The sequence below is a fragment of the Mya arenaria genome, chromosome 17 (assembly GCF_026914265.1).
Source record: "Mya arenaria isolate MELC-2E11 chromosome 17, ASM2691426v1".
NCBI lineage: Eukaryota > Metazoa > Mollusca > Bivalvia > Myida > Myidae > Mya > Mya arenaria.
In genome coordinates, this window is record NC_069138.1 from 9,536,654 (window position 1) to 9,557,035 (window position 20,382).

The following is a 20,382-nucleotide window of genomic DNA, read 5'->3' on the forward strand; positions in this document are numbered from 1 at the left end:
TTAATATCCATGGCTATATATCACAGTGTGTGCACAGTGGTCAGTCAAACTAAAATAGGTAGCTTTTGTGCTATTTATTTCACACCTGTTAATCAAGGCATCATACTAAATTTATATGAATAATAAAGTTACTTTATTTGCATATTATAGCTTGCTTGATACAGATCAAACTGAGTCCAGATTTTTCTGAACTAATGTGATTAAGTATGTATAAAAAGTTCTTCCACAGTATGTTATCTTCTAAATATTTATAATTCATTATTGTCTTGAAAATGATTAATTGTTTGCATCTTGAATTTTTTACGAATCCTCCCCCACCCCCCTCTAACAAATATTGGACTGATCCATATCATAAATATTTCAAATACATCTTCACTTCATGCGAACATATGTTTAAAGTTCAAAGACAGTATCTTGAAAACTAAGTCTAAGTATTTTGGTTTGCGTCACAATTTTTTTGCACTTTTGCACAGACCACCTGCTAAACCGACCGACTTGATGACTTTCTTTATGGTATCATATCGTGGTGAAACTCCAATCACTTCAGTGTATCGTCATGGCTGATTTTTTCTTCTGTGCTTTCTAATGAATGTGTTTTGTTTTCATTAAAAAGTATTGTTCTTGTTTTCAATACTGCTCTATTCTGCTTAATCCCTGCAGGGAGTGGGTCTTGTCCATATCCAGAAAATCATCGATCCGTTCTTTACCTTAAAATACAAAAATAAATTTGAACAAGAAAGGCATCACTAATGTCATAATTTGACTATATTTGTTCTAACCTATTATATGATTATATGTGAATGGCTAATGATCAAGAATCCTGTTATACTACTAACAGGATTATCATACTTCTTCTCAACCAAAAACCCAAAAATATTTCATGGATATGAAACAGTCAACTATCATTTTATTACACTGATATCTCGATATATCACTGGTAGTCTTAACACTGGGGGAACATAATAAAGCCATTTAACCATACAAACAAGACGATGTTCTATTGAATGTACAATAGTAGTAATATGCAAATAGTTATGATCTCACAAAAAGTACATCAAGACCAGTTCATTTACCAGTAGCATCTGACAGTTAATAATTGTTCTGTCAGAGTTTAAAGAGCATAATTTCCATTTTATTGTTAGTTTAAACATTATATACATTGTTTAACAACAATTGTGAAGAAAGGAGTTATCATTATTTAAGATTATATAATCTGACAGTGGGTGATAATGTTAAGTGATAGTTGAAAATATTGTCCAGGAGTTTTTACTATATGTTGAATAGATGTCAAGTATAATAAGTTTAATAATCTCAAACTGTGCACACATAATTCTGTTAGCAATCAAAAATGCAAACAAGACAAGTTTTTTTTGGCGCCGCTCTGGAGAGCGCGCCTATTATGGAATGGGAATTTATTTTAGTTAGTGGTAGGAGCGGTTTTTAAGTTGATTGACAGTTGGGTTTTACTGTTATTTTATTATGATTAAAAAATGCAAATGGATGGCGATTGCATGGGTGTTAAAAATGCTATTTGTGGTTGAATAGATTGTCTTCAATTTATCTTCAAAACATTATATTTGAAGAACGACAAATAAGTTTAATAACTGTTCCCGTTTCGTTTACGTTTTCCGACTGTTTAACTGTAATATCATGTGCCGGAAATGTAAATATTCGGAGGAGTTCCGAATAAAATGTAAAATGTGTGGACCGGTAATTATGTTTTATGTTGTTTTGTTATGTTTACTGCATTAATAAACAATGAGGTAAGCTGTTTTCTTTAATTTAATCGATATTGGATTAAATGTTCACCTAACTTTATTTTTTAATGTGTTGAAGGTGACATTAGTAAAATTGTATTACGATTGCCCCCGAGTTGTTTTATTTTTAAAACACTACACATATCCGGATGTTGCTAATTTTAGAACCAGAAGGTATTTCCCCGCTATTCATAGGTCAATAATGGAATTTCTACATCGTCGATTAATAGTTGGAAACTCGGTTTCGTCATGAATATACGATTAAAATAAGTAAACACTAAAAGTGCACACTGACAGTTGATTACGATACATCTAACAATTTGAGTCATTACAGTAAAACATGGATTATAAGTGAATTATACGCGTAAGAGAAGATTTTCTGTCGAAAAAACTAATGTCAACAATCAGCATGGAATTGGGATATTCGTATCAAAGGCTGTCAGACTTTTCAACTCCAAGACTTTTCAACCCCTTTGACATTTGTGAAATCAAAGACTTTTCAACCCTTTTGTCATTTCAACCCCTAAAAGTGCTAAGACTTTTCAACCCCACCTTAAACAAAGACTTTTCAACCCCTAATAAACGAAGACTTTTCAACCCCTTAATTTATCACCTTTTTAAGAAAATAACTACAACAGTAAACAATTTATTTTGAAATTTATTTTAAAAATCAAGAATATATTAAGACTGAAAATATAACAGACAAAACATATGTAATACATACATATACATACTTGAAACACATAATAATACTATAATTCATTAAATATTTACATTGAAATAAAAAAAAAAATGCTCGACTGTCCATTTAGTTATTTAGTCACTTAGCCATAAATCTTCCCATCTCCCTGAGGAAATCCTCACACAATATATTATGTGCATGGTACTGCTCCATAAATTAATTGAAACAGCGTTTGTTTTTCTTTTAGTTTTTTTAAACTATTTTTTTTAAAAACATTTTGTCATCAATAAAAAAGACAATAAAATGAGTTGATCTTGTATTGTATTGTCTTTATATATATGCAATTAAAGAATGGAATGAAGGTCGCACATTCATTAATGGGCAACACGCGTGACATGGTCATAAATTCCTAAGGGATTAAGGGGCTTCATAACACCTTTAATTGAGGTTATAGTAACTTGAAAGTGACAGTTAATTAAGGTTCTAATATCATGGCCATCATTCTGAACTATGGGCAGCTTTATACATTTTGTGTATGATTTTCAGGATTTAAAACCAAACAAAAATTATATTTTATTTAATTATACCCACAAACTCTGAATTTTTAGATAATACATTATCAAGAACTATAATCAAACTGTACTGAAATAGCAATATGGTACTACAAAAAAAGTTTCCACTGTTGACCTTTTTTAAAAGCAATGAAAGTTTTATAAATGTTCAAGTTCAGGTTTTTATTGGCATTCTACAGGCACAAAAAGGAGAATGTTCTATAAATTCTTCTTTGCATTCATTTTCTTTTGCAATTATTCAAATTTGTTATTTAAAGAACAAAATTATGGTAATAACTTTGTATATAATATATGTGCATTTGCTGAAATATTTTATATCCTTTAGAATAATACAACAATTGCATGTTCGGGGTAACCAGGCATCAAAATCTTACTTTACCGTACCATTGTTAATGTTCGAAATATTATTTTGAAAAACACTAACCATCAAGTGCTTAATAAATCAAGGCAAAGCCTTTGTAAATTTCATCCAATACTTTGGAGAAAAGTGTAACAAATAAGCCAAACAAATCTTTAATTGTATTTCAATAACAATTGGTTAAGTTTGTTGCAAAAACAATGAAAAAGACAACACCTGGCTGACAAAAATAATAGGGGTTGAAAAGTCTTTGATATAGGGGTTGAAAAGTCTTCAATATGGCTATCAAAATATTTCAACTAGGGGTTGAAAAGTCTTTGATTTAGGGGTTGAAAAGTCCAAACAGGTAGGGGTTGAAAAGTCTTTAAAATAGGGGTTGAAAAGTCTAAGGGTTGAAAAATCTTCGTTTTGAGAAGGGGTTGAAAAGTCTTGGGGTTGAAAAATCCTGCCCCCGTATCAAAGGGCTATTCATGTAAGTATCCTTGAGTAGTTGTGTAAGTTTATGTGTTCAAAAATGTTTGTTTTTTAATTTCTTTGGAATTCTTAAATCATTTTTATTTGCTAAACGTTAAGACAGCGTTTTAATATTTCTACATGTACTATAAATATACATGTTACATACTTTACATCTACTTATAATGCACCAGTCAATTGTAACCAAAGCCCCACCAGGTCCGAGGAATAGCTGGGACTTTGACTTTCTGTCCAGCCAACCCCGGGTAAAATCCTCGTCCTGCGGGGACGAACTGATGGTCAAATCCTCGCCATATGCCCCTTACCCCAGGGAGCCTAGGTAAGGCATATTCCCTGCTATATCTGGCTCAAAGACAAAACCACCGTATTCACCCGGCACTGCGAGGCCACCTGAAAGTTAAAAACACAGCCCATTTCCCCGGCATATCCCCAGACCTGGAGGGCCGTGGTTACAATTGACTGGTGCATTATGTACATGTTACATATTTTTAAATGTACTTATGTACATCATTTATGTATACGATATGAGTATGTAATCTTTTATTTGATTGTTTTATCTTAGCAAAATATTAGACTTAAAAATACCCATTATTTGTTTACAAACTGCATATTTTCAAAATAAACCTGTATTAAAAGATGTACATGGTTTCGGGCTGGAAGCCACAACAGCTTGGACACAAGCGACATTCATTTGCTTGGTGTAGGTCTCGTTGAACGCCATACTGTTGTGAATCATTATCAACCATATGCACAACATCTACACATTTGTGCCTACCAACCCTTACTCTTGGCTAAAACGGATATTAGTGCAGAATGTATAATTAATACATGTGCATTTGTATTTTACGGTTGTAGTTTCTGTTGGTTGATAATCAGAAGTCTAATTTCTTTCAGGCAGGAAAAGGACTGAATATTACTATTATATGAAGAATTCCAGCCTGCATTAAATACTTTGTTGGATCATTGAGACAGATTTGACATCCATGTCTATCCACATCTGATAGAGATGATGTGAGTATTTCATATAAAACATATTTGAGTTGGTGTTTGTTGTTTTATAAACTCACTGTTTTCAATAATCCAGTGGTTGTGGTGGTGGTGATGGTGGTGGTGATGATGAATTTTATTGATAAGTTTAGTAATTTTCTTTATATTATATACATGTATGTATCAGCTTATTGTTGTTGTTTTTAAATAATGTTGAGAAATATTAAACTGTTTATATTTTATATTGTATATGTATGGCAGTATTATTATCTATACAAATTAGTTAGAAAGTACTTTTTTTTCTTTTACAGCACTAAACATTCTAGATGGGTAAAGACCTGTTAAATCAGCATTGACTCAGCATTGAGTAATTTTCATCTGTGCAGACACTACAAGTACAAACGCATGGGAACAAACCAAACTTCAAATGTTGAAGAGTGAAGAATTATTGTGAAAAGTTCTAAATGTTAGAATGCCATTGACTAAATAAAACAAATAGACATCGATTACCAACAGAGACTGTTTACATGTTATAATATTAAAAAGACATTAGTTGAGAACTTTCACTCTGACATTTTTGGAGGGGCATTACCGCCTACTTAGTGTTCTTGTTTCTTTACATATTTTAATTTAAAAGTACATTCATTGTTTTTAAATCTGAATTCTGAGTTAGTATCATAAGTACAATACATTTATTTGAATGATTACATTTTATGAATAAGTCCAATTGAGTTTTCTACAAGAAAAAGGTTGATTTTTAAGCATTTTATTAGTTATAAAAATGTATAGTTACATGACATTATGTATATTTTCTTCAAAACTGAACACTCAGAACGGTAAACAATCATAAATTGTCTTTTGAATTGTTCATTAGACATCATAGAAAATATTTAAATGATTTCAGCAGGTTGTCTTATTATTAACTATTTTTTATGAATTTATAAAACTGCTATATATTTTCAAACATCGAAATACTGCTCCGTTTCGAAGACTCACAAGATCAATCAAAATGATTTTTTTCCATGTGTATCAATAATATGTTCGGTTGAACGTAATTTTTCTGTTAACTGAAGTTTATTTTACCAGAAACTGTTGTGTTTATTTCATAATCTCTGATAATGTGAAAAAAAATCAAATAAAGACAAAATATTTTTAATTAACAGTAAAAAATCTTCAATATTTGGATAAAAGTCCCATAGTGTACCATGATAATAACTATGTTGTCCGTAAAAGCGTTATAAAAGTGTGTATTACTTATACCTTAATTCAGTTCAAATAATTATGGCCTTTAAGGATTTGTGTTTTCATAATATAGATTTCCTGTTATATTGAGCTTTGTCAATTTGTGTTGATGTTTTGTTTTATGTACAATTACTACTTCTATTTCCTAACTTTTGTCTCATTTGTCAAATTGAATTGTTACATATTTAAGTGAAAAAAACACACACACTATTTTTAAAGATGCACTCTTACTCCCCAATAAGACTTATGATAATTAATATTATTGTTTTCATTTTTCAAAATGGGTTGATAGATGTCAACAACAATGTTTCTAATGAAGGATCTTGAGTTCAATTTGCTAATAAGAATGAACTTAAAACATGGTATTTCTGCCTTGTGATACTATAGTAGACCACAGTAAATCTTTTAGCAATCACAAATTGATCATTTAATATTTGTCATGCATTCTGCTATTATAAACAGGGTGACAAGCTTGTTATCAGTAAACGATATTTCAGTAAATGCATTATTTAGTAAGTAGTTATTGCTTTTTCATTCAATTTGATGTGTGTTATATATACAATTATATGTATTGATTTCAAATAAGAGTTTCACTTTAAAGATGCTCATTTAAAGATAATGAACAGACACACAAAAACTAGACACATTTGATACTAATTATACGAATGATTGTTGTTTTATATATAGGTGACCACCGATTTGTTTTGGAGATATTCATAAATGGGTGTTATTCTTTATTGTCTTCAGTTTCTTATACATTTAAGGATTTTTATAATTGCTTTTCTGGTATATATTACAATGTAATTTAATGCAAATGAAAACACACTTTAAACTGGACACATTTGATACTAATGATATAAATGATTATTGTTTACATGTACTCTGATTTGTTTTGAAGATATTCATAAAGGGGTGTTCTTCATGTTATTAAACATTTTGGACTTGATTTAGTATTGCTTTTATGGTATATATTCATTTAATGCACAAAGAAATTATTTTAAGTGTTCAGTATCACTTTCACACATTGTTTAATATTATTTTTTTGCATATTTGGCCTACTTATGCTTATATGTGCATTGTTGTTTTTCAAAACCTTTGTGAAAAATAGAAACAGTATTATTTCTTTCATACATAGTCTGATACATATTCAGTTTGAATGCGTTATTTTTATCATATTTGAAAAAAATGCCATTGTCCAATAAGACACATGCTGTTTTTGTGTTAATATCAACTAAAACATCCATTTTCTACTCTTCTTTACTATTTAAATGAAGAAGTTAACATTAGTATTATTAAACAGCTAAAAACAAGGCATGTTATGTTATAAATGCATTTCATCTAGTAAACAATGTTCACTTTTTAAATAACAGTTCAATGATTATGTTCTATTTATGTTTGCAACTTTACAGTTCAATAATTATGTTCTATTTATGTTTGCAACTTTCGGACGAAATGATAATGTTTATTAAAGTACTACACAAATTGTTAAATTGTTATTTCATATCACTTCTTCATGATGAATGAGGTAACTTATTCTTCCCTACAAGTTGTCATTCCAGCATGGTGACGTTGCTCCCTCCCCCTATATGATTAGAACTGCAGTGTACATGAACAATAACTCTATTTCAGCGTATTGCAAGAGTTATTCCCTTTGTATCTTTTCCTGTCCGGAGCATAACTAGAAAACTACTTTTTTTGGAATTTCATTAAACATCATTCAATGGTATTTAGCACAACGAGAGGAAGTGCAGTGCACAATGACTATAGCTGTTTTTAAGCTAATTACATAATTATTGCCCTTTGCCGCTTTTTCTTGACCAGAGCATTACTTTAAAACTACTTATGGTATTGAAATAAAACTTGGTATGTGGGTATGTGGCAATGACAAAAAGTACAGTGCACAAGCACCCTAATTCTGTCGTGTTCATTAATGTACCCCACCCCTAATGAAATGTTCAACTTGAACATCTTCAATTTCAATGCTTTTGCCTATGTTGTCATGCAGAAAACTACAAACATTTTGAGAATTTCATAGATGCGGTTCAATGCACCATAATATGCTTGTTGGCCTTGACATTCCTTGTTTTTCAACATATAACAAGTGCATAAACTATTAAACGGCGCCCTTTGATGCTTTGCATCAATGGTCTTTCTTGTACCTGTTATTGAATGAACTGTTATGGTGGCAGGACTGTCCTCCTCAGCAATGTAAAGAATGGCAACGACTGGCTGGCACTCTGTAAAATGGCGATTAAAACATTCTGTCCAATTAAAACTGACCCATTCTAAACAATCCATCAACAAAATAAATAAATGAGCTGCGCCATGTGAAAATGTGTCTTGGGAAATTAACATCATTCCATGTAATGATGTCATAAAGATGAGCAGAAAACATTACTTACTATGCAGTAAAAGTTCTAACTTTAACGGTAAAAATATCTTTTTTTGAGAAAATAAATCATAGTGGTCTCTTTTATGTAATGTTTCTAATGTTAGTATTGTACACCTCTATGTTACATGTATAAATAATAAACAGGAATTTTCTGTTCATAAAGTCTGCAAACAACATACGAAAAAATGAGGAGTTGTGTACTTATATACTGTGTAACTCATGAAAAACAATCCATAATTCTAGTAAATCTCTAGAATTCCCTTACTTTTTATCGCTGTACAAAAATGAATGAGGAGTTGCAAACAAGCAGGGCTATAAAACTTTTGCTATTTAAAACTGTACCGCAACAAAAATTTAAAGATAGTGATACTCATTGATGGAATAGGCCCTCAGACAGCTACATTTTCTGAGAAATGGAGATCAGACTAAATTCTCCAGAGATAATTTAAAGATTTTCTTGAAATAAAGAGCATGTTACAATGTTTGTGCTAAACTTGTTACTTATCCCTGATTTTGTTCCTTCACACCATTTAAAATGTGATTTTGAGAGCTTTATGATAGAAAAAACTTTCACTAAAAAATCATGCATTTCCAAATTTGAATCATGAAAAAAATGCAAAAGTTATGAAAATTGAACTATTTTTACCTTATTGTAGATATATAATAATAAGCTTCAAAATAAAAACAAATATACCTAATAAAACACTGTCTACTCTCTCATTTGTATCCCCCTTTCTTACATACTTAATATGCTCTTACCCAAGTAAAGAATGAAAGGTCCACAAGGCCTCTTATAAACTATGAGAATCCTGTTTACTTATCTGATTTTAAATCACCCAAAAGGCTTTCTACACATAATGGTTCCTTAATTTGTATCTAGTCTCCAAAGGTGTCACAATTGTGATTTTATTGAAAGACTTGAGGTACTTTTTTGAAAAAAATGACGAAAGGAAAGCTTAAACGCAGGAAGTCTGGCCGGGTATACCAACCTGAAAAAATACACAAAAGCTCACCGTACTGCTGAGGAGTCTTATATAATTCCCGGCCCCAATTCAGCTGGATATGTTGATTCCACATGGCTGAAAACCGGCCCAGTGCACCCAAGCTACGCCCTCGGCAGTATCTGCAAGAGGAGGGTGTAAATCTGGAAAAACGCATTTATACTCAATTTGAGAAAATTCTTATCAATCATAAGTAGTGAACATGTATGTGGCTTATAGAACATCTGAACTTAAGTTTTTTGAAAGAGACAAGGTTCGGTCTGGGATCTAAACCTGGATGTTGATGCTGAAATTGTGAGTTTTGTTCAAATCAAGTATGAACTTAAATCGAGTACATAGATATCTTGAAGACCAGATTTATCGCTTACCTGAAGTTCGTAGGGCAACAATTGAGAGCTTTGCTGTAAACTGCAGGGACAGTCCCAATGAGCCTTTTGTCTGTTAGGTGAATGGTGGCTTAGGTAACTGGTGGTACCACTCTGCATTTCTTATTCACACACAACACAGCTTATCTGAAAATGACAGAGAATGGCCATGCACTTATGAAAGCTATTCTAGAAATACGCCTTGGTACACAGGCAGTCATGAGTGTATCAGATGTCATTTTCACACAGAAATTGTGAGGCCTCTAATACAGCAGTACTGACATCAATGAGGAAACATGTTTATCTGTCATGGAGCTGTGCTGGTTCTGTGACGTCAAAACCACTGTAACTGGGCAATTGTGATGCCTCTAATACAGCAGTACTGACATCGATGAGGAAACATGTATATCTGTCATGGGGCTGTGCTGGTTCTGTGACGTCAAAACCACTGCAACTGGCCAATTAACTAGAAATATCTTTTCAGAAAAAAGAAACAACTATTACTGGGTAGCCTCTGTCACCCAGTGAACACCCAGAGTATCTCGTTACTTAGAAGTAGCCTCATTAAGATCTTAAATTAACAAAAAGTGTATCAGAAAGCTTTCAAATACTGAACAAAGCATAACTTTGAGGCGGGCTGCGACAAATATTTTCAAGGGCAGAAATCTCGCAGAAGTTTGTAAAAGATTATGCCAAGCTCTAGCTTGATGATTTAGGCCCAATTTCAAAGTGTTACTCAGTATAACGGCAGCGTAAATTTAATCAAACATCAATAAAGTAACACAGGGAAATAAAAACTGGCTTTAAACTCTCTCACATTCATGGCAGAATGTCTGATAACGGTCCTGTATGACAACCAGGACGGAGAATATGTGAAGCATGCACACACTCACACACCTTTACAGCCTAACAGTCATTGAGTTATGGTCTCACACTTCACTTACACAACCTCAATCAATCAATCAATCAGTCAATTAATCAATCAATACACACCCACCTGCCCCACCTGGAAAGGTATGACATCCTTTGGAAGAGATGAATCTTGCAGTCCGATAGACGGTTGCTGACTTAACTTTATTGTCCCAAGCAGCAACTGCAATTAGAAAAACATGTTGATGATCGCACTAAAACAAAGCCTAGTATTGAGTACAATTAAACATTCAGCCTGTTGCCTGGGGTAACGTATCTAAATCCCCAAATGGATGATCAGTGAAACACAAATTGCACTGCTTGTCCGAGGGGGGGGGGGGGGGGTCCCAAGGATATCTTGACGCAACTTACCAAAGCCGCCTTGCGTTCTTGTTCACAAAGCCGGCACACACAGATCATTCTTAGTTTGCATGTTGTGTACTGAAAAGTTTCAGCTTTCCATGACACTCTTCAATAAACCTATCCATGAAATAAAACCAATTAACAAATAACTACCAGGTATTAAATGGAAATAATGTCATTTTTTACCTGAATTATTGATAAATACAACTTACATTACGTCAAACTGGTTTAAATATCAGAAAAATGTGTCCAGTTCCAAAAAGTCAGGTTTTGAAGTTGCAGACAATAGTCGAAAGACCAAGAATTTAAGTGTTCAGACAGGGGCAGGCAAATCTTAATTTTTTTGTTCAAAATTTTAAAATTTAAATAAAACTAGAATTATACAAACCATGGTAAATCCTTTTAGAAACTAGGTGCCTATACTCTCAGAAACTTTTGTGTGAAATTTCATTACTGTACACTGCATATTAGCTGTGTTATTCCATAATCTGGTTTTCACTTCTAGGTCACGGTCCATAACAAAATTGCCCTTCTTGTTATATATATGTAAAATCACTCAAGCTCACCACTTTATTTTGAATTTGCAGAACAGATTACAGCTTTGAAACTATTATCCGACAACTTATGAACACTTAATTGTCAGTTAATTTAACACCAGAAAACCATATCAAGATAGTTTCCTTTTTCTGCTATCAACATTTCTTTACAGTAACTATCTATAACGTACACGTGCCACAGTCATGGCCGCATCTCTGGGATCATCTCTGAATCCATCCACCCAAGAAAGACGTCCTGCAAAGTATCATTCAAAACCACATCGCTGTATTAAATATGACATAAATCATGTGTAAACTTGAAAATACATACAAGAATACAATTTACACATAATCAAATTCTACCTGAGAGAATCATTTTTTTTTCAAGAACTACTTGAAGGGGTGCTGCGACCCGCAAGCATTTCGTTGAGGGCCGACACCTTTATACCTCTTTCCCGCACATTCATTAAACAAGTCTTATGTTTTGTCAGTACCGGTTTTGATGACAAATATAAATCCAAAAGCAGTTTTTCTGCCAATATTTACCCAAATGATTTGGATGAATGCTTAACAAGAGTGCAATGTACACTACCAATACAGTATTTAGTGTTCCAGAAATAATGAGCAATCTGAAATCTGACCCCTTGCATTCCTTAAATATTCAAGAAATGTTAAGTTCTAATTTAAGCAACAATAATCACATTCATCCATAATAATTTCAAGCAAAAATGAACAAGAAAATAGAAACCAACTGAAATCTATTGTATTTTCAAATGTTTTATCCGTGTTTGTTTGTTATTTTTTTGTGATTCAGATTTGATTAAAAATGTTTCCCAATGTTATGATAAATGGTAAAAAATGGTGCAAATGTGAGAAGCTTTGAAGAAGAAAACTGATTTCTATATTAATAGAAATAGTGATGAAGTCACTGACATTATGTTTACTTAGCAACAAAAGCAACAGACCTACCAGTATGCTAATCTTTATTTAACTGCTAAATTTTAAAACCCCAAAACATACAGTTAAGATCTGTGGCGCAGTTGTTTACGTTGTGTGATTTAAATGCATTTTTTGTTGGTGGTTAGTTTAAATCCAACTGAAGCAATCTCTTATCAATATAAACCTTAGTTCATCTTACAAATTAAATATTTGAATGTTAGAAGATTTGTTTTCAGAAGATCAGCACTAATGTTTTTTTCTTTAATTGTCTCAGTTTCAATACAAATGAAAAATGTAATGAACAAGTTCATAAGCGCTGTTCTATCTGAGAATTTCCCTGGGTGTGAACCGCTTACTGTGTCATTGGTTTCCTCATCACCATTGAAGTTATCCACTGCTCGATCTAAGGCATTATTACTTCAATATGAGCAATTTGCTCTGCCATTTTTTATAGATAATTGTGTATTCCAAAGGTATTCCTTTGGTAGATTGAACGGGCAGGTCGAAAGGTACAATCGTACGCTGATGGATGCAGTAAGATGCTATATACGAGATTCACGAGACCAGTGGGACCTACATTTACCTCAGATCGCAGGGGCTATTAGGAGTGCTGTGAATCGTAGTACAGGATTCACTGCAAATAAACTCATGTTAGGCCGTGAGGTAAATACCCCGGTATATCTCGTGTTCCTGCAATCAACGGGTACTCTGGTTTCAGCAGATACTTATGTTGCTACTCTAGTAAAGAATATCGAGGCAGCATATGAGGTGGCAAGGAAAAACTTAGACACGTCTCTCAAGCGCATGAAACGAGACTATGACGTGCGTGTGCTCCAGAGACCATAAGCTGAAGGTGATGTGGTGTATCTCTTGGACACTGCAGTGATTTAGGTCAAGTGTCGAAAGCTTTTGTCGCCCTGGAAGGGGCCGGAGTGGTTGTGGAGAAACGTTCTTCTTCTCTTTACAGAGTACAACTACGCAGATCTCTGTTGATGGTCAACCATGATCGTATCAAGCCTTGCAGGGACAGACAGGTGCATGAGTGGATCTTAGAGTTGCTGAAAAAAACACAGAAGGGGTCAGGTAACAGGGTGATGGATAATATCCTTTATTGCATTTGTAGGCAGCCGTGGCAAGGCCGCTTTATGATTCAATGCGACGGCTGTGACAAATGGTTTCATGGGTCATGTGTAGGTGTAACGGCATCGGACGCCCTTACTATTGATAAGTACTGGTGCTATGTGTGTAAGCTAAAATCTCAATATGTACCATTTTCTATTTCCAGACATGGCTGAAAAAGAGGAGATTGTCATGCCGGCGAGAGATGTTCGGATACTTGATAATCCTGACATCGAGCGGGTGGCCTACATGATGAAGAGGGAGAAAGAGGAGTTGGATGAGGATAAGCTCCTTCGGAGTCCTCTGCATCAGGACATGGAATTGGGAATGGCGCATCTGTCAATGTCTCAGGGACACTTGCCACAAAAGGCTTCTAAGACAGACGCGGAGGCCTCCACGTCGACTGCGGAGACAAACCCACCAGCTCTGAGGTCTTCTCCGAGGAGGGAGGGGGAGGAAAGGGTCGGGTTCCCACACTCCAAAGGTCACCTGTAAGACGTGGCGGTAGAGGATCGGGATCCTGGACTCCTAGATCTCCAGTTCGGAATGTGAGAGGTAGAGAACGGGGGCGGTCAAGGAGTACTGCGGAAAGAAGGCCTGTGCCTTCTTCTCGTTACGGAAAGAGACAATACGAGAGCCGTTCTCCTTCAAGGGACCAACGTCCTGCGAAGAAAAACCGGCAAGGACTGTGTGTTGTATCGAACTGTGATGTCCAGTTGTCTCGTGCTCATGCATTTCAGGATCATGTGCCGGGTATCTTTAATGAAAATCAGCACATGAATGAAGAGGTATCGGCGATTCAAGTGACTGCGCTGAATGTGATGGCCCGGATGTTGATTGGGTCCAGTGACTTGGAAAGAACCATGCGAATGATGAACATGTCCATGGGACCGTGTCCATCCTTCATGTTCAGTCAGCGTCAACGCCATAGCGTTGACGGGGTACGATATCTGCTCCGGATACTTGTGATGTGTTTCCGCTTACATCTCCGGCGGCTTTGGTTCATTGGAGAGCACAGCTAGTGCTGTGTGATCTCCCTGGTTGTGAGAGAACTGCGTCCCTTTCAGGGGAGTGACGGAGTTGGAGAAACCCTTTGGGTGGGACAGTCAATTTCATTTGGACAGTATGGCCAGTAGGGCGCGTCTTCCTGTGATGGATATTACTACCGTGTTAGAGTGTCAGCCTAGTGATAGTGACTTTGCCATTAGCTGGAGGGGGGCGTGGCTGTGCTCTGTGACCCGAAGTCGTATCCAAGTGCAGACTTAACAACTGCAATTATGAACGGGGGCATCTGGACTGCCATGATTTCGTAAATAAACATTCAAGCTTATCAACTTACTGTCAATGGACATTTTTATTTACGTTTGATACATCAAACCTGGACTGAAAATATTAAGGAGACCAATTTTTGTCGCCTTAAGCCAGCGGTCCCCATAATGCCTAGATTAATATATATGTGGGCACCTTAATATATATATATATATATATATATATATATATATATATATATATATATATATATATATATATATATATATATATATATATATGTTTACGCAAAATAAGGAATAAAATAGGCATGTAAATGTAGATATTAGTTTGTTCCATTCAGAAAACCAACATTCGCAGGAGATCATTCGCCCGTCTGTACGTAAACTAAGGTCAATGAACGGACGGACACGCGTTATTTAATGCTATTTTTCATAGCGTTATTTAAGGCTATTTTTCATAGCGTTATTTAAGGCTAGTTTTCATAGCGTTTTCTCCTGTTTTTTTGCTACTTTGGATTTTTATACAATAAAACGGGCTAATATTTATATACCAAGTAAATTGCTATTATAAATCATATCTCAGTACCCTCTCATCCTTTTACCATATGAGGTCAAACTATACATTTAAATCATTAAAGTTAGCGCGTCATCCCATATGCTGTTATACTTGAATTATTAATTGTGATTGAATTATCTTTAAAACACTGTGTTATTAAGTCTCCTTTTTCACAATGAAACTAGCAATCGTAACATCTCGGCCATTTCCGGAATTTCTGTTGCAAAATGACCGAGGTGTCCGTTTATGAAACTAGCTGGACTATAATAAACATAAAAACCAACATTTTTTTATCATTTAAATACTTAAAGTTTATATTCTAGATATGTAGTATGTTTGTATTTGAAATTAAATTGACCTTGTAGGGAGAATGAACTGATCAGACTTTATGCCTTAAGTCAAATAACATATATAAGTATTGAGTAATTTTGAAAGGAGTGTTTCAACGTTCGTTAGCTCACCTTAAAAGGAGAAAAACAGATTTGATACTACCAATTAATTTGTGAAAATCAATTCCACTCATTCACCTTACTTGATATTACTTATGCAACCATTTTTGTTATGTGATTTTTAATACTTAAATAAGATACTGTTTCATAAGGCGTATTATTATTTGTGTGGACGCAGTATGAAGCTTATATATGTAGCTTATTCAAATGTTTCGTACTGTATTTCTACCATCATACAACTATAGATAAAGTTTTGCTTAGTTCACACGATTTTAATTTCAAATAGCTTGAAAATTACTCCAAGGAGTACAATTCGTGCATAATCTCGCCACAGACTACAAACCCTATATGAAGAACGGGAAAAGCATTTTGTGTAACGTGTAACACTAAAGGACACATTTTGCATATAATCACATATACACCTAGGCTATAGGTAGATACAGCTATTGTGGTACACACGTCACGGAGAAAATAATAATGTATTACAATAGTCATACAGTTTGCCTGACTGCCGAACGTGCGGGCACCTGGACAAATCTTCCGACCGTAGTATGCATCATACAGCCAAACAAAAGAATATTTCCAGCACTTTAAATAATGCAATCAATCAGTCATTTTCTTTTAAGGTTTCTGATTTATTTATTTTTTAAATCGACTGACTACAGTTGTTCGTTCATGGCAACACCTATTCCGTTACCTTGAAGTCCCTTCGATAACTCGTTAGATCGACACAAACATCCACACAAATGTTTCAAGAAACCCAAATTCAGGATATTGATGAGATCGTGTAGGTGGAACCACCAACCGTATGAAGTAAGGAACGCACCCATCTCTAAACACATATAGGTCATCGCCGTGTGAAACTTTGTTAACTTGTTAGGCCCAAACATTTACGAAAAACAATTTCCGGCTGGATTTGATACTCACTAGAGTAATGTAGGCGGAGTATCACCTAGAAGCGAGGTAGGAGCCACGCCCGCCTACAATCTAATATAGGTCACCACCCTATGCAAACATAGGAAAGCTGAAAGCACCCGCAAAGGTGAACATCAACACGTACGAACCCCAATTTCAGGCTGGCTCTGGTACTCGCTTGAGAGATTAAGGCGAGATAGTGCCATGTGTGTGGTATGGGAGACTATCCTGAGATATTCTCGCACAAATAACAATTAATTGAATACCGAGCTTATTTTTGTAGTCTTTGCTATACTTCGTTTTTACCATAAAAACAACAACACAAATGTGCAATACCAGACGAGTTGTTTATTAGATGATGACGTGCAGCCAGGTTAAGTAAGTATAAAACGAGCACATGTATTTATGTAGAGCACAACACAATAAAATTCCCTGGCTAATAAAGTCCTATGCAGTGCAACCGACCGGCCAGGAAAAACCAGAGACGATTAACTCTGGAAATCTGTGTTCGTTTGCCTAGTGTCGATCCACATAGTATGAATGTCGAACCTCATTCATTTGTCTGGTTTCAAATATGGATATAAAACAGTGAAACAAAATCACTAAAAATATTGAAGTGAAAATTTAGGTTACGAAGTGAACTGAGTGAAATCGACTGGTAGAATTACTCTACACGCTAATATACCAATATAGCACGAAATCCTCGTGCAAGACTGACCACTACTGTATTAAAATACTATCATTTCGCCAAGACAAATATTTCACGCTATACTAACGAAACGCGTGAAATGAATATTACTCTCTGAATATGTGTGTATTCCCATTAAGTGATCGATATTCCAACGGGGCGAGAAACCTATGACCATGACTTATGTTTGGAAACATTCCGATATTGTTCCAGATAGGTAATCAATACTTGAGAGTTTATCTACACTAAATTTGTTTTATATGTTTAAAACAAAATCAGCCATCAAACCTTGAAGTGACACGCATTTTGCGCGTGTCACGTCGCCTTAAACGTTACTGAAGTCGATAAGCGACTTATTTATTACATTAAAACTAACTTAAAATGTCTAAAGGATAACGACCTGTTCGAACTGAACACGTAAATCAATGTCATTTACAAATATTTAATTACTCTACACTCCCTTCAATATTATATTACATTTACTTAAAGGTGAACTGAAATGTATTTTTTTTCTTAATTTTATTTAATGTTTCTACTAAAGCACTCAAGTTTTATATAAGAATCGTAAATTTCGTTTCTACATTCCTTTTGTCATTCAAATGACTTCCACTAAATTTGTTCGCACTGCCATCGTATCAGCTTGACTCTGCCATCGTTTTGCGTGGCACTTCTGTTGTGCCAATTTAAAGCAGGCGTTTTTTATGAGAATTTAAGTGCCTAAATTTGTGATGGGAGGCAATTTTTTTTCTTGGTCTTCCAACACCCACATCACATCCAGCGGCGGGTCCAGGACTTTCTAAATGGGGGGGGGGGGGGGGGCACAACTAATTATAAACATATCAAACTTTTTTGAATGCATTATTTTAATCATATAATGACATGGGATTAACATTTCTCTTCGCTGTCAATAATGTTTTGCAGTTAAATTGAATTAAAAAGATATAATTTACTGAGATAAGCCGTTTTGGGGAATCATTAACGGATTAACAGGCTAAGTCTTTATCCACTCGTCCACCTGAGACACACATATTTAAGCTGTAAAATTAGTGCTATATAAACCTACACTACAGTATATTGATTGCACTCAACGATACTGTAGGTACTTCGGATGTCATTGTTATAAATTTAAGCTAACTGAAGTAAAAACAACTTGACGACAAATTCCAAAAAGGGTTTCAAATAAATTATTATGTATTAATTTACAAAGGCTCTAGCACAATTCAGAGAGCTAGACGATAATAAAGGCCGAAATGGAAAGTTTCAAAGCGGCAACGTTTTGAATTTAAACTTTTGTTAAATGCACGTCATGCGCACACATATCTTGTTGGCACACAATGACATTATCAAAAGCAATGACGAACATATAATGTGCACATGTTAACAGTTTTAAACAACTTATATTTCTGGTATATGATATATTCTGAAAACAGTAAACTTACGCGTATAACTGCAGCCATATTTGTCTACTTTTGATCAGCTGTCTGTTTAAAATGCAGCGCCGATTTTTTTTTATCCAATGTTTGGGCCCCGATGTCATTTTTCAAAAGACTTTTTCGTTTCGTATACTAATGTATATTATACTCGATAAGCAGGTTGTTTATTTGCTCAAATGTTCATATAAAAAAATAAATTGTGACAAAACAACTTATTTGTACAGTTAAATCAATAAAGATGTGTCCCCCCCCCAAACAAAACAACAACAACATTACTTGCCGGCCCGCTGGAGCTATTTGAGACCCAAGGAGATCTTTTAAAGAAATGGAGCTATATGAGACCCTAGGAGGTCTATGGCAACAATGAAGCTGTATCAGACTAAAGGAGATTTATGATTGAAATGGAGCTATATGCGACTCAAGGAGGTCAATTAGAGAAACGGTCCTATATGAGACCCAAGGAGATCTATTAGAGAAATGAAGCTATATGAGACCCAAGGAGGTCTATTAGAGAAATGGAGCTATATGAGACCCAAGGAGGTCTATTAGAGAAATGAAGCTATATGAGACCCAAGGAGATCTATTAGAGAAATGAAGCTATATGAGACCCAAGGAGGTCTATTAGAGAAATGGAGCTATATGAGACCCAAGGAGGTCCATTAGAGAAATGGAGCTATATGAGACCCAAGGAGGTCTATTAGAGAAATGGAGCTATATGAGACCCAAGGAGGTCTATTAGAGAAATGGAGCTATATGAGACCCAAGGAGGTCTATTAGAGAAATGGAGCTATATGAGACCCAAGGAGATCTATTAGAGAAATGGAGCTATATGAGACCCAAGGAGGTCTATTAGAGAAATGGAGCTATATGAGACCCAAGGAGATCTATTAGAGAAATGAAGCTATATGAGACCCAAGGAGGTCTATTAGAGAAATGGAGCTATATGAGACCCAAGGAGATCTATTAGAGAAATGGAGCTATATGAGACCCAAGGAGGTCTATTAGAGAAATGAAGCTATATGAGACCCAAGGAGGTCTATTAGAGAAATGGAGCTATATGAGACCCAAGGAGATCTATTAGAGAAATGGAGCTATATGAGACCCAAGGAGGTCTATTAGAGAAATGGAGCTATATGAGACCCAAGGAGGTCTATTAGAGAAATGAAGCTATATGAGACCCAAGGAGGTCTATTAGAGAAATGAAGCTATATGAGACCCAAGGAGATCTATTAGAGAAATGAAGCTATATGAGACCCAAGGAGGTCTATTAGAGAAATGAAGCTATATGAGACCCAAGGAGATCTATTAGAGAAATGGAGCTATATGAGACCCAAGGAGGTCTATTAGAGAAATGGAGCTATATGAGACCCAAGG